The sequence below is a fragment of the Sapajus apella genome, unplaced genomic scaffold (genome assembly GCF_009761245.1).
Source record: "Sapajus apella isolate SASKATOON/1434 unplaced genomic scaffold, GSC_monkey_1.0 scaffold75, whole genome shotgun sequence".
NCBI lineage: Eukaryota > Metazoa > Chordata > Mammalia > Primates > Cebidae > Sapajus > Sapajus apella.
The window spans coordinates 8474648-8489278 of record NW_022437015.1 but is presented as its reverse complement, the minus strand read 5'-3'; the positions used below and the strand labels follow the sequence as shown (position 1 = coordinate 8489278).

Sequence of the window (14631 nt, the reverse complement as noted above, 5' to 3'; positions counted from 1 at the left end):
TGCCACGTGTGTTCCTATGCAACAATTTTGCATGTTCTTCACATGTATCCCAAAACCTAAAATGCAATAAAATAAATAAATGGGAAAAAAAAAAAACTAGCATTTTGTCTTTCAGCTCCTGTATCATTTCATCATATTTCTTAGAAACCTTGGATTGAATTTTGAGCTTCTCATGAATGTCGATGGTCTTATTCATATTCAAAAATATATGTTTGTCATTTCAGCAATTTCAGCCTGGGTAAGAACCACTGCTGTAAAACTAGTGCAATTGTTTGGAGGTAAAAAGGCACTCCAGCTTTTTGAGTTTCTGAAGATTTTGGACTACCTCTTTTTTATCTGTGTCGTCTAATATTCCTTCAGTCTTTGAAGTTGCTGTTCTTTGGTTCTTTTTTTCTTTTCTCTTCTTTGATGTCCTTGAGGGTTTTATTGTGGTATGAGAAGGGTTTATTTGGCTGTCTTCATTTCTGGTAGACTTTGGGGGAAGGGAAAGACTAAGCCCATATCAGGCTTCTGACTTTATTTTCTGGCCCCTTGAGATTAGGAACGTGCTTCACTGGTGGGACTGAGGTCTTCCTGGATTACTGGCCACAACACTCTGTAGGGTTTTGCCAGCCGAAGCACTTCTGTTGGTTGCAGCAGTGAGAACAGTGATCATTTGCACTATAGCAGCAGCAGGAGTACAGTGAATTCATGCTCCTCAGCTTGTCAGCGTGCTCATGATCTTGGGGCTGCCAGACTCTGTGCCAGTATTGGCAGCAATGGCAGAGGCAGTGTTCGGAGGTAGGAAGAAAAGAATCAGGGCCTCTTGGGTCCATGCATACCTTGCTACCTGTGGCAGTGTTAGTGCAGAGGCGGGGTGCTGGCAGACGCTGGGCAGGCAATCACTGTTCATGATAATACTAGCAGAGGTGACTGTTCAGGGCGGGGGGCAGGGATGGTGGTGTCTGTGCACATGATTTCACCGGCAATGGTGGCGTGGTGGCACGGCAGCAGGGGTGATGGCAGTATTCACCTTGGTAACAATGCCTAGGAGGGTTGCACATAAACCCACATGCCAACAGGGAAGGTGAGGCAAGATTTGCTTATGCACATCTGTGCAAGGTGATGGTGGAATGATTGTGGGCAAGTGTGTGCTGGCAAAGTGGCACAGGATGGGCTGTGCTTGGGGGGAGGGTGCTGATGGGCTGGTGCTTGTCAGTGGAGGCCACTCTGCTAAAACTCCCCAAAGATCAGGTATAATCTGCTAGTGCAGAAACTATAATGCAGGTCCCCAGGAAGCACCCTGGTTGGGTATACTGGAATGCACTACAAGCAGGCATGGGCAGGCTGGGGACCCAGGAGAGGCTAGTGAACTGAACCGTGCTCACGTTGGACTGTCTGCATAGCATGGGCAAGACTGCTCTGCTCTGTTTGGGTGTAACAGTTCCCCTATGGGTAGAGTCTCCCAGGGGAGGAAGGGTAGCCTTGGGTGATGCACTTCCCTGATCATGCTCCCCTGCAAATTTTCTGACACCAAATCCCCTGAGTTCTACACATGCTGGAGTCTTGCCCCTGCTATCTCTCTAGGTAGCTCTCCCTGATATTTCAAGTGTCGCTAGCAGTCATGGGGTCTCATGCGGCCTGGATTCCAGAGGCCTGTGGCAATAGCGGCTCACTCCTCACCTGCTCAACTTACTGCTTCCCCAGTGGTCACTGGAAGCCAGGAATAAGTACCAGAGGTTGGTAGCCCTGTGCAGAGTACCCAACTTCCTCTTCCTTCAGCCCATCATCTACGTCCTCCTTCTGTCCACTATTAACTGCTTCCTTCCAGTGAGCTGCTAAAAGTGCACTTGTCTTCCCAGTATCTCGGTAGCTTGGTGGCAGATGTTCCTTCTAGCTGCCTGTAGTAAGCCATCTTGTCTCCATAGTTGTTTAACTTCAAAATATATTCAAAATATTTTTTGAATGATGTTTTATGCTCTTAAAATGTTTAGCTTTTTTTAAAATTTTGCTTTAAGTTCTGGGATACATGTGCAGAATGTGCAGGTTTGTTACATAGGTATAAATGTGCCATGGTGGTTTGCTGCACCTATCAACCCGTCATCTAAGGTTTAAGCTCCACATGCAGTAAATATTTGTCCTAATACTCTCCCTCCCCTTCCTCCTTACCCCCTGAAAGGCCCCGGTGTGTGATGTTTCTTTCCCTTTGCCCATGTGTTCTTATTGCTTAACTCCCACTTATAACTGAGAACATAGGGTGTTTAGTTTTCTGACCCTGTGTTAGTTTTCTGAGAATGATGGCTTCTAGCTTCATCTATGTCCCTGCAAAAGACATGAACTCATTCTTTTTAATGGCTGCATAGTATTCCATGGTGTATATATGCCACATTTTCTTTATCCAGTATATATATATATTTATATATATATATACTGGATATATATATATATATATATATATATATATATATATATAATTTTAGGTTCTGGGGTATATGTGCAGACCTTGCAGGATTGTTACGTAGGTATATACATGCCATGGTGGTTTGCTGCCCCCATCCCCCTGTCACCTACATTAGGTATTTCTTCTAATGTTATCTCTCCCCTATGTCCCCACCACCTGCCATCCCTCCCTTAGCCCTCAACCCCCTAAAACACCCCAGTGTATGACATTCTTCTCCCTCTGTCCATGTGCTCTCATTGTTCAACACCCACTTATGAGTGAGAACATGTGGTGTTTGGTTTTCTGTTTTTGTGCCAGTTTGCTGAGAATAATGGTTTCCAGATTCATGCATGTCCCTGCAAAGGATATGAACTCATCCTTTTTTATGGCTGCATAGTATTCCGTGCTGTATATGTGCCACGTTTTCTTTATCCAGTCTATCGTCGATGGGCATTTGGGTTGGTTCCAGGTCTTTGCTATTGTAAACTGTGCCACAATGAACATACATGGGTATGTGTTTTTATAATAGATCGATTGATAATCCTTTGGGTATATACCGAGTATTGGGATTGCTGGGTCAAATGGTATTTCTAGTTCTAGATTCTTGAGGAACTGCCACACTCTCCTCCACAATGGTTGAACTAATTTACACTCCAACAACAGTTAAAAACACTACTATTTCTCCACATCCTCTCCAGCATCTGTTGTCTCCAGATTTTTTGATGATTGCCATTCTAACTGGCATGAGATGGTATCTCAATGTAGTTTTGATTTGCATTTCTCTAAAGACTAGTGATGATGAACATTTTTTCATATGTTTGCTGGCCACATAAGTGTCTTCTTTTGAAAAGTGTCTGTTCATATATTTCCCCCATTTTTTGATAGGTTTGTTTTTTCTTGTATATTTGTTTTAGTTCTTTGTAGATTCTGGATATTAACCCTTTGTCAGATGGGTAGCTTTCAAAATTTTTTTCCCTTTCTGTTGGTTGCTGGTTCACTCTGATTGTTTCTTTTGCTGTACAGAAGCTATTAAGTATAATTAGATCCCCTTTGTCTATTTTGGCTTTTGTTGCCATTGCTTTTGGTGTTTTAGTCATGAAGTCCTTGCCTATGCCTATGTACTGAATGATATTGTCTAAGTTTTCTTCTAGGGTTTTTATGGTGTTAGGTCTTATGTTTAAATCTTTAATCCATCTATCCAGTCTACAATTAATGGGGATTTGGATTGGTTCCAAGACTTTGCTATTGTAAATAGTGCTGGTATAAACATATGTGTGCATGTGTTTTTATAGTAGAATGATTTATAATCTTTTAGGTATGTATATTCAGTAATGGGATTGCTTGTTCAAATGGTATTTCTGGTTTTAGATCCTTGAGGAATTGCCACACTGTCTTCCACAATGGTTGAATTATTTTACACTCTCACAAACAGTGTAAAAACATTTTGATTTCTCCACATCCTTGCCAGCATCTGTTGTTACCTGACTTTTTAATGATCTTCATTCTAACTGGCGTGAGATGGTATCTCCTTTTGGTTCTGGTTTGTGTTTCACTAATGACCAGTGATGTAAGCTTTTTTTTTTTCCATATATTTGTTGACCACATAAATTTCTTCTTTTGAGAATTGTTTGTTCATATCCTTTGCCCAATTTGATGGGGTTGTTGTTTTTTTATTGCAAATTTATTTAAGCTACTTGTAGATTCTGGATATTAGACCTGTGTCAGATGAATAGCTTACAAAAATTTTCTCCCATTCTGTAGGTTTCCTGTTCATTCTGGTGAATTTTTCTTTTGCTGTGCTGAAGCTCTTTAGTTTGATTAGATCCCATTTGTCAATTTTGGGTTTTGTTGCCATTGCTTTTGGTGTTTTATTCATGAAGTTTTTGCCCATGCCTATGTACTGAATGGTATTGCCTATGTTTTCTTCTAGGGTTTTTATGGTTTTGAGTTTTACACTTAAGTCTTTAATCCATCTTGACATAATTTTTGTATAAGGTGTAAGGAAGGGGTCCAGTTTCTGTTTTCGACATATGGCTAGCCAGTTCTCCCAGCACCATTTCTTAAATAGGGAATCCTTTTTCCATTGCTTGTTTATGTTAGGTTTGTTGAAGATCAGATGGTTGTAGATGTGTGATGTTATTTTTGAGGTCTCTGTTCTATTTCATGGTTCTATACATCTGTTTTGGTACCAGTACAATGCTAGTTTGGTTACTGTAGACTTGTAGTAGAGTTTGAAGTCAGATAGTGTGACACCTCCAGCTTTGTTCTTTTTGCTTATCATTGCCTTGGCTGTATGAGATTTTTTTTGTTTTTTTTTTTTTGCTACTACATGAATTTGAAAGTAGATTTTTCTAATTCTGTGAAGAAAGTCAATGATAGCTTGATGGAAATGGCATTGAATCTGTAAATTGGCTTGGGCAGTAGGGCCGTTTTCACGAAATTGATTCTTTTTATCTATGAGCATGGATTTTTTTTCCATTTGTTTGTGTCCTCTCATTTTCTTGAACAGTGATTTGTTGTTCTCTTTGAAGAGGTCTTTCATGCCCCTTGTAAGCTGTATTCCTAGGTACTTTAATCTCTTAGTAACCATTGTCAATGAAACTTCACTCTTGATTTGACCCTCTGCTTATCTATTGTTGGTTTATAGGAATGCTTGCAATTTTTGTACATTAATTTTGTATCCTGAGAATTTGCTGAAATTATTTAGTAGCTTAAGGAGATGTTGAGCTGAAATGATGAGGTCTTCTAAATACACAATCATGTCATCTGCAAATAGAGACAACTTGACTTCCTCTTTCCCTAATCTAATACCCTTTATTTCTTTCTCTTGCCTGATTGTCCTGGCAAGGACTCCCAATACTATGTTGAATATGAGTAGTGACAGAGAGCATCCCTGTCTTGTGCCAGTTTTTGAAGGGAATGCTTCCAGCTTTTGCCCATTCACTATGATATTGGCTATGGGTTTGGCACGAATAGCACTTATTATTTTGAGATATGTTCTATTAATACATGGTTTATTGAGAGTTTTTAGCATGAAGGGGTGTTGAATTTTATCAAAGGCTTTTCTTCATCTAATGAGATAATCATCTGGTTTCTATCATTGGTTCTGTTTATGTGATGGATTACATTTATTGATTTGTGTGTGTTGAACCAGCCTTGCATCCCAGGAATAAAGCTGATTTGATTGTGATGAATAAGATTTTTGATATGCTGCTGGATTTCGCTTGCCAGTCTCTTATTGAGAATTATCACATCGATGTTCATCAGGGATATTGGCCTTAAATTTTTGTTCTGTATGTGTGTGTCTGCCAGGTTTTGGTATCACGATGATGCTGGACTCATAAAATGGGTTATGGAGAAATCCTTCCTTTTCTATTGTTTACAATAGCTTCAGAAGGAATAGTACCATCTCCTTTTTGTATCTCTGGTAGAATTCAGCTGTGAATCCATCCAGTTCTGGGCTTCTTTTGCTTGGTAGGCTAACTACTGCCTCAACTTCAGAAATTTTTATTGGTCTATTCAGAGATTCAACTTTTTTCTGTTTTAGTCTTTGGAGGGTGTACATGTCTAAGAGTTTATCTATTTTTTTTCTAGATTTTCTAGTTTATTTGCATCAAGGTGTTTATAGTATTCTCTGATGGTAGTGTGTACTTCTGTGGGATCAGTGGTGATATTTCCTTTATCATTTTTGATTATGTCTATTTGATTCTTCTCTCTGTTTTCTTCTTTGTTAGTATAGCTAGTGGTCCATCCAATTTGGTAATCTTTTCAAAAAACCAGCTCCCAGGTTCATTGATTACTTGAAGGGTTTTTTTGTGTCTCTATCTCCTTCACTTCTATTCTAATCTTAGTTATTTCTTGTCTTCTGCTCACTTTTGAATTGGTTTGCTCTTGCTTCTCTAGTTATTTTAATTATTATGTTATAGTGTCAATTTTAGATCCTTCCCATTTTCTGAGGTGGACATTTATTGCAGTTAATTTTTCACTTAACACAGATTTAGCCATGTGCCAGAGATTTTCATACATTGGCTCTTTGTTCTCATTGATTTCAAAGAACATTTTATTTCTGCATTCATTTTGTTATTTACACAGCAGCCATTCAGGAGCAGATTGTTCAGTTTCCAAGTAGTTGTGCAGTTTTGAGTGGGTTTCCTAATCCTGAGTTCTAATTTGAACAATGAGAACAAATGAACAAAGGGAGGGGAGCATCACACACTGGAATCTGTGCAGGGGAACTAGGGGAGGGCCAGTCGGGGGTGGAGAGTTGAGGAGGGATAACATGGGGAGAAATGCCAGATATAGGTGATGGGGAGGAAGTCAGCAAACCACATTGCCATGTATGTACCTATGTAACAATCTTGCATATTCTTCACATGTACCTCAAAATCTAAAATGCAATAAAATATACAAATAAATAAATAAAAGTAAAGCACTTTTCAAAGAGCTTGAAACATAATAATGACCTATTTTAAATATAACACTTAGATTTAAGTCAGTAAATCTCTGTATACATCAGTTTCAACAAAGGTAAAGGAGAAAGTCATTGTTTAAAGGTTCTATTATTATGAAAAAAAAAAAAAAACAGAAAGAAAAAAAACCAAAAAACCTCTAACATTTTGCTGACAGATAATCTCTCTCACAAACAGTGAATATCATTAAACAAGAAAGAAAATCACAAAATTACAGTTTTGAACAAGACAGGTTTCATTTAACAAAATAAGTTGTTAAGTTGCCAAAATAAAAGAGTTTGAACATTTATAATCAGATAAGCTGGAATGTCAAAATTGTAGCTTGAAAATGACATCAGAAAAGATTAAATATTTTTCTCTTTGCTGATGAGGAGGCTGAGAACCACAGAAGTTAACTGACAACTAGTTAGTGACAGAGGTAGGACTTCTGAATCTCTGTGACATTATTCTTTCCACTATATCAAATCTCTTAATTTACCTTACTAGTTATCTACAATTTTGTCAGAAATTAAAGATAGTGGAAATAATTTAATCCATAGGATTTTAGACCATTGGATGATGTTTTATTTTGTAAGATATATAAAATTGGATAAAGTAGTTTGTGTTTTTTAACCTGAAATTTTGCCTTTCCCAGTACTATAAGGATCATTACTGGATTTACATGGCCCTTATATTTTATCCCTTAAAAATAAGCTTGATATATTTACTTAAATAATTCACCTCTTGGTAGATATTTTAGTGAAGTCTAGAGTCCAATCACTCTGTAGTATTGAAATTGGATTGGACTTTGTGGAGTTTAGCATCTTTTGAGTGTTTACTTGGAACATTCTGAAGCAGCAATTAAAATAATTAAGGAGGGTGAAGAAATCTTTAGCATGCAACAAAGATTTCTGCAAAATGTTAATTTCTGTCAAATAAGTGAATCTAGGCACAGATGCCTCCTGACAGAGGCTGTGATTTCAAAATGCTTTGCATGCCAAATAACTTGTTTACCCCTTCAATGTTTGCCAAGTTTACTGTCAGTTTACAAATAATTTCCATTTTGCTGTTTATTCCACTGCCTTTTGATAGATACGTCTTCCAGACTTTTATCTTGCATGTAGACAAACTAATTAATATTTTCCCTTCAGGCAAATATTTTTTTCTTAGATCTAAATGTGGGTTAGATTCATCTTCATTTCCATATGCTTTGTTCTGTCAATCATCTATGTTTTGTGTTGCTAAAAATATAGTTCAGTGGATGTAATTTTCCATGTTGTACTACACACACACACACACACACACACACACACACACAACTTATCAACTTATTTTTCAGTGTATACATTTAGACATATAACATCGATGCTATTGGAAAAGTCATTTTTGTAGTAATATGAAAACTTGAGAAATCAACTTTCAGAATAGGAAATATTATACTTAAAATCAGCTTGTGGAACCTTTATCACTCTATTAATCTTGGCCATTTATGTACTGAAACTTGAACCACCCCACTTCACTGAGGCTCCAAATCAAAATTATGTAATGTCTCTTAATATGTGTGCTTATTTATAAGCATCCTTAAAAATGAAAACAGAATCATGTACAAACACAGATAAGTCCTTAAGGTAGAGAAGAACAGAATTTATGCCACTTGAAAACATTTAGCCAAACATGAAATGGTGAAATAACTTTTTCTTTTTTATTTCCAAATTTTATTTTGGTTTTACAGGGTACAGGCATAGGTTTATTATATGGGTAAATTAGTGTTGCAGGGGTTTTCTGTACAAATTATTTTGTCACCCAGGTTGTGCAAACAGTAGACAATAGGCAGTTTTTTAATCCTTGCTCTCTTCCCCTCTTTACCCTCAAGAGAGTTCTGCTGTCTCTTGCTCTCTTCTTTGTCTCCACATGTACTCAATATGTAACTCCCACTTATAAGTGGTAATATGTGGTATTTGTTTCCCTGTTCCTGTGTTAGTTTGCTTATAATGGCCTCCAGCTCCATTCATGTTGCTGCAGAGGACACAATTTCATTGTTTTTTGTGGCTGCATAGTATTCCATGGTGTATATTTACCAAATTTTCTTTTTTTAATTTTTAAAAATTTTTAATAAACACATAGTAGGTATATATGTCATAGAGTACATGTGATACATTAATACAGATATAAAATAAGCAATAATCACATCATGAAAATGGGGTATCCATCCCCTCTAGCATTTATCCTTTGTGTTATAAACAATACAATTACATTCTTTTAGTCATTTTAAAATTTACAATTAAGATATTACTGACTACAGTCACTCTGTTGTGCTATCAAATAGTATGTCTTTTTCATTCTTTCTATTTTTTTCTACACGTTAATCATTCCTACCTCCCCTACAGCCCCTCATTATCCTCAGCCTCTGGTTAGCAATCCTATTCTCAATCTTCATAAATTCATGTGTTTTGATTTTTAGCACTCACAAATAAGTGAAAACATAAGGAGTTTGTCTTTCTGTGACATGATGACCTCCAGTTTCATCCATGTTTTTGCAAATAATGAATATCATTATTTTATTTTTTATAACTGCATGATACTTCATTGTGCATATGTAGCATCTTTTCTTTGCCTAGTACACCACTGATGAGCATCTAGGCTAATTTAATGTCTTGGTTATAATGAACAGTGCTGTGATGAACAGACTCATGCAAATGTATTTATGGTAGAGAAATTTATATTCATTTGGTTATATATCCAGTAAGAGAATTCCTGGATCAAATTGCAGTTCTGTTTTAAGTTATAATTGAATACATTTTCTATGTGTAAAAATCTACTAGCTCTAAAACAGTTTTTAATTTTTTTTCTTTCAAACTTTTATATTACAGTCACGATTACGTGTGCAGGATTGATACATTGGTAAATTGTGTCATTGGGTTTTGGTCACCCAGGTGATCAGTGGAGTACCTGGTAGGTAGTTTTTCAATCCTCACCATCCATCCAACTTCCACCCACAAGTAGGATCTGGCGTCTATTGTTCCCTTCTTTCTGTCCATGTGTGCTCAATGTTTAGCTTACACTTATATGTGAGAGCATGTATTTTATGTTTCTGCATTAATTTGCTTAGGAAAATAGTCCCCAGATTCATCCATACTGTTGCAAAGTGCATTCTTTCATTCTTTATTATGGTGAGGTAGGGCTCCAAGGTGAATATGTACCACATTTTCTTTATCCATTCCACTATTGATGGGCATCTAGGTTTATTCCATGACTTTACTCTTGTGAATGGTGCTGCCATGAAGATAGGCATGCAAGTGTCTTCATGGTAGAACTATTTGTATTCCTCTGGGTATACACCCAATAATGAAATTGCTTAGGCTTTTTAAGTTCTGTATTTTAAGTTCTTTGAGAAATTGCCAGACTGCTTTCTACAGTGGCTGATCTAATTTACATTCCCACTAGCAGAGCATAACTGTTTTCCTCTCCACAACCTAGCCATTATCTCTTGGTTTTTGACTCTAGTAGTAGCCATTCTGTCTGCTTCCAAATCAGATCTCATTGTGGTTTTGTTTGCATTTTCCTAATGATTACTGATATTGACATTTTTTTCATATACTTGTTGGCTTCTTTTTATAATGTTCTCTTCATGTTCTTAGTCCATTTATTAGTTAGCTTGTTTAGCTTTGCTTATTGACTTATTTAAATTTCTTGTAGAATATGGACATTAGACCTTAGTCAAATGCATAGTTTGCAATATTTTATCCAATTATGTAGGTTGTCTGTTTATAGTCTATCTGTCTATAGTTTCTTTTGCTATGCAGATTCTCTTTAATTTTGTCTCACTTGTTAATTTTTGAGTTAGTTGAATTTGCTTTCGGCATCTTTCTCATGAAGTGTTTGCCAGAGCTGATTTCCAGAGTGGTAGTTCCTAGGTTGGCTTGTGGAGTTTTTATAGGTTTAGGTTTTACGTTAGCATTTGATCAGTCTTGCATTTATTTTTGTATACAGTGAAAGGAGGGGCTCCAGTTTTAATCTTCTGCTAGCCAGTTATCCCAGCACAATTTATTGAATAGGGACTTTTTACTCATGGTTTATTATTGTCAGCTTCTTGAGGATCAGATTATTTTAGGTGTGTGGCTTTATTTCTCAGTTCCCTAAACTCTTGCATTGGTGTATATGTCTGTTTTTGTACTAGTACCTTGCTGTTTTGGTTAGTGTAGCCTTGTAATATCATTTTAAGTCACATAGATTTCTTTGGCTATTTGGGCCCTTTATTGGCTCCATATGGATTTGACAATACGTTTTTATAATTATGTGACAAACGTCATTGGTAATTTGATAGGAACAGCATTGAATCTGTAAATTATTTTGGGCAGTATGGCCATTTTAACTATATTAGTTATTCCTATTCATAAGCATGGAATGTTTTTCCATTTATTTGTGCCATGTCTTATTTATTTATTTATTGCAGTGTTCTATAATTCTTGTTGTAGAGAATTTTGACCTCTGTAGTGAGGTATTTCATTCTTTTTGTGGCTATTGTGAGCAGGTCTGCCTTCTTGATTTGACTCTCAAATTAGATGTTATTGGTGTGTAGAAATGTTATTAATTTTTCAAAATAGATTTTGTATCCTGAAACTATGCTGAAACAGTTTATCAGGTTTACAAGCCTTTGGACAGAGACTGTGGGGTTTTCTTTCTGCCAAATTATATCATCTATCAAGAGAGATATTTTGACTTCTTCTATTTCTATTTGGATTCCTTTTATTTCATTCTCTTGCCTGATGGCTCTGGCTAGGATTTCCAGTCTTGGGTTGAATAGCAGTAGTGAAAGTGGACTTCCTTTTCTTGTTCTGGTTCTCAATGGGACTTCTTCCAGCTTTTGATCATTCTGTATGTTTTCTGTGGGTTGCCATGGATTTCTCTTAATATTTTAAGGCATGTTCCTTCAATGCCTAGTTTGATGAGGATTTTTAACATTAAGGGATATTGAGTTTTATCAGAAGTCTTTTCTGTATCTATTGAGATGATCATAGGATTTTTGGTTTAGTTCTGTTTATGGGTGAATCTCATTTACTGATTTACGTATGTCCAACGAAACTTGCATCCCAATGACAATGCTTATTTCATCATGGTGGATTAGCTTTTTGATGTGTTAATGAAATTGAGTTTGCAGTATTGTGTTGAGAATATTTGTATCTATGTTTCTTAGGAATATTGGCCTAAAGATTTTTTTGCTTTTGTTTTTGTTGTTGTTGTGTCCTTGTCAGTATTGGTATCACAGTGATGCTGATCTCATAGATTGAGCAATGAAGGAGTCCCTACTTCTCAGTCTTTTGGAATAGTTTCAGTAGAATTGGTTTCAGCTCTTCTTTATACATTTTGTTTAATTCAGCTGTGAATTCATTTGCTTAAGTCCTTTTTCTGGTTTGTAGGCTTTTTATTACTGATTCAATTCAAAAACTCATTGTTCAGTTCAGGATTTCAGTTTCTTCCTGATTCAAACTTGGGAGGTTTTACATTTCCAGAAATTTATCCATTTTTTTCTACATTTTGTAGTTTGTGTACATGAAGGTATTCATAATAGTCTTTGAGGGATTTTTGTATTTTTCTAGGGTTGTGAGTAATGGGTAATGTCCCTTTTGTCATTTCTGATTGTGTTTATTTGAATCTAGCTAGTGGCCTATCAGTCTTATTTATTTTTTTGAAGAACATACTTTTGTTTTAGTTGATCTTTTGCATGATTTTTTCTCATCTCCCATTTAGTTTTGCTCTTGTTATGGTTATTTATTTTCTTCTGCTAGCTTTGGGGCTGGATTGTTCTTGTTTTTCTAGCTCAGGGTAGGCTATTGGGTCATTAATTTTTGATATTTCTAACTTTTTCATGTATGTATTTATCACTATAACTGTGCCTCTTAATATGTTAGCTGTGTTCTATACTTTCTGGTATGTTGCTTCTTTGTTTTCATCATTTTCAAAGAATTTCTTATTTCTTAGTTTAATTGTTTCCCCAAAAATCATTCAAAAACAGACTGTGTAATTGTATAATTTTGAGAGACCTTCTTAACACTGATTTTTTTTTTTTTTGAGACAGATTTTCACTCTTGTCTCCCAGTGGGGAGCACAATGGCACAATCTCAGCTTGCTGCAATCTCTGCCTCCCGGGTTCAGGCTATTCTCCTGCCTCAGACTCCCAAGTAGCTGGGATTATAGGCATGTGCCATCACACCTGGCTGTTATCATAATTTTGTTTTTTAAGTAGAGACAGAGTTTCACCACGTTGCCTAGGCTGGTCTTGAACTCCTGACCTCAGGTGATACACCCCCAATGGGTTCCCAAAGTACTGGGATTACAGGAGTGAACCACCATGCCCATCCTGATTTTTATTTTTTATTTCATTGAAATTCTGGTTGATATTGTTTTGGTTTTCTTTTACATTTGTTCAGAATAGCTTTATTTCCAAACGTGTGGTCAATTTTAGATTATGTGTCATGTGCAGAAGAGAAAAATATATATTCTGTTGTTGTTAGGTGGAGTGTTCTGTAGCTGTCTCTTTGGTCTATTTGGTCAAGTGCCAAGTTTAGCTCCTGAATATATTTTGTTAGTTTTTTGTCTCCATGATCTGTATTATAGAGGCAAAATGAGGGGTAATGTCTCTAGGGGTCAGAGGGATGATGAAGTCTCCCACTATTATTGTGTAGTTTTCAAATTTTCTTTGGAAGTCTCTATGAACTTGTTTCATAAATCTCAGTTTTCTAGTGTTGTTTGCATATTTATTTGAAATAATTAAATCTTCTTGTTGAATTGCATTACCTACCATGATGTAACGCTCTTCTTTTTCCTTTTTGATTGTTGGTTTAAATGCTATTTTGTCTGAAATAATAATAGCAAATCTACCCATTTTTTTTCCCATTTACTTGATAGATCTTTCTCTAGCCCTTTACTTAGAGACTAGGGGTGTCCTTGCATGAGAGAGATATCTTTGGAAGAAAGCATACAGTTGAGTCTTGCTTCTTTCCTGAACGTGTGACTTTGTGCCTTATAAATGGGGGATTTAGCCTATTTACTTTCAAGGTTAATATGAGTATTTGCAAATTTGATTTTGTTATGTTTTTAGCTGGTTGTTATGTAGACTTGATTGTATAGTTGCTTTATAGTGTCAATGGTCTATGTACTTACATGAACTTCTGTGTTGGCCAGTAATGGGTTTTCCCTTAGAACTCCCTAAAGAACCTCTAGTAAGAAATATCAGGTGGTAACAATTTCCATTAGCATTTGTTTCTCCATTGATTATGAATCATAGTTTGACTGAACATAAAATCCTTGGTTGAAAATTGTTTTTCTTCTTAGAATGCTGACCACCGGTTCTTGATCTCTTCTGACTTGTAAAATTTCTGCTGAAAAGTCTGCTGCCAGCTTGATGGGATTCCTTTTGTAGTTAACCTTCCACTTCCCTCCAGTTGCCTTTAATATTATTTTCTCTTGCATTGACCTTGTAAAAATCTAATTACTATGTGTCTTGGGGATAGTCATCTTGTATACTATCTTGCAAGGCTTCTTCAAATTTCCCAAATTTGAATGTCAGCCTGTCCAGCAAAGCTGGGAAAAATTTTGTGTACAAAATTCTCAAATATGTTCTCTGAGCACCTTGCTCTCTCTCTTTCTCTTTCAGAGATAACAATGAATTATATGTTTTGTCTCCTTACCTAATCCCATATTTCTCAGAGGTTTTCTTAATTTTTTAAATTTTTTTTCTCTTTATTTTTGTCTGACTGAGTTCAT

At 36.3% G+C, this 14631-nt stretch overlaps 1 long non-coding RNA gene across 1 annotated transcript; it reads left to right on the top strand.

Moving 5' to 3' along the window:
* Positions 1-2521: 2521 nt before the first annotated feature.
* Positions 2522-14061, top strand: LOC116532287. Its single transcript, XR_004260813.1, has 3 exons — positions 2522-2707; positions 6664-6668; positions 14050-14061. It is a non-coding gene; the product is annotated as an uncharacterized LOC116532287 (long non-coding RNA).
* Positions 14062-14631: the final 570 nt, after the last annotated feature.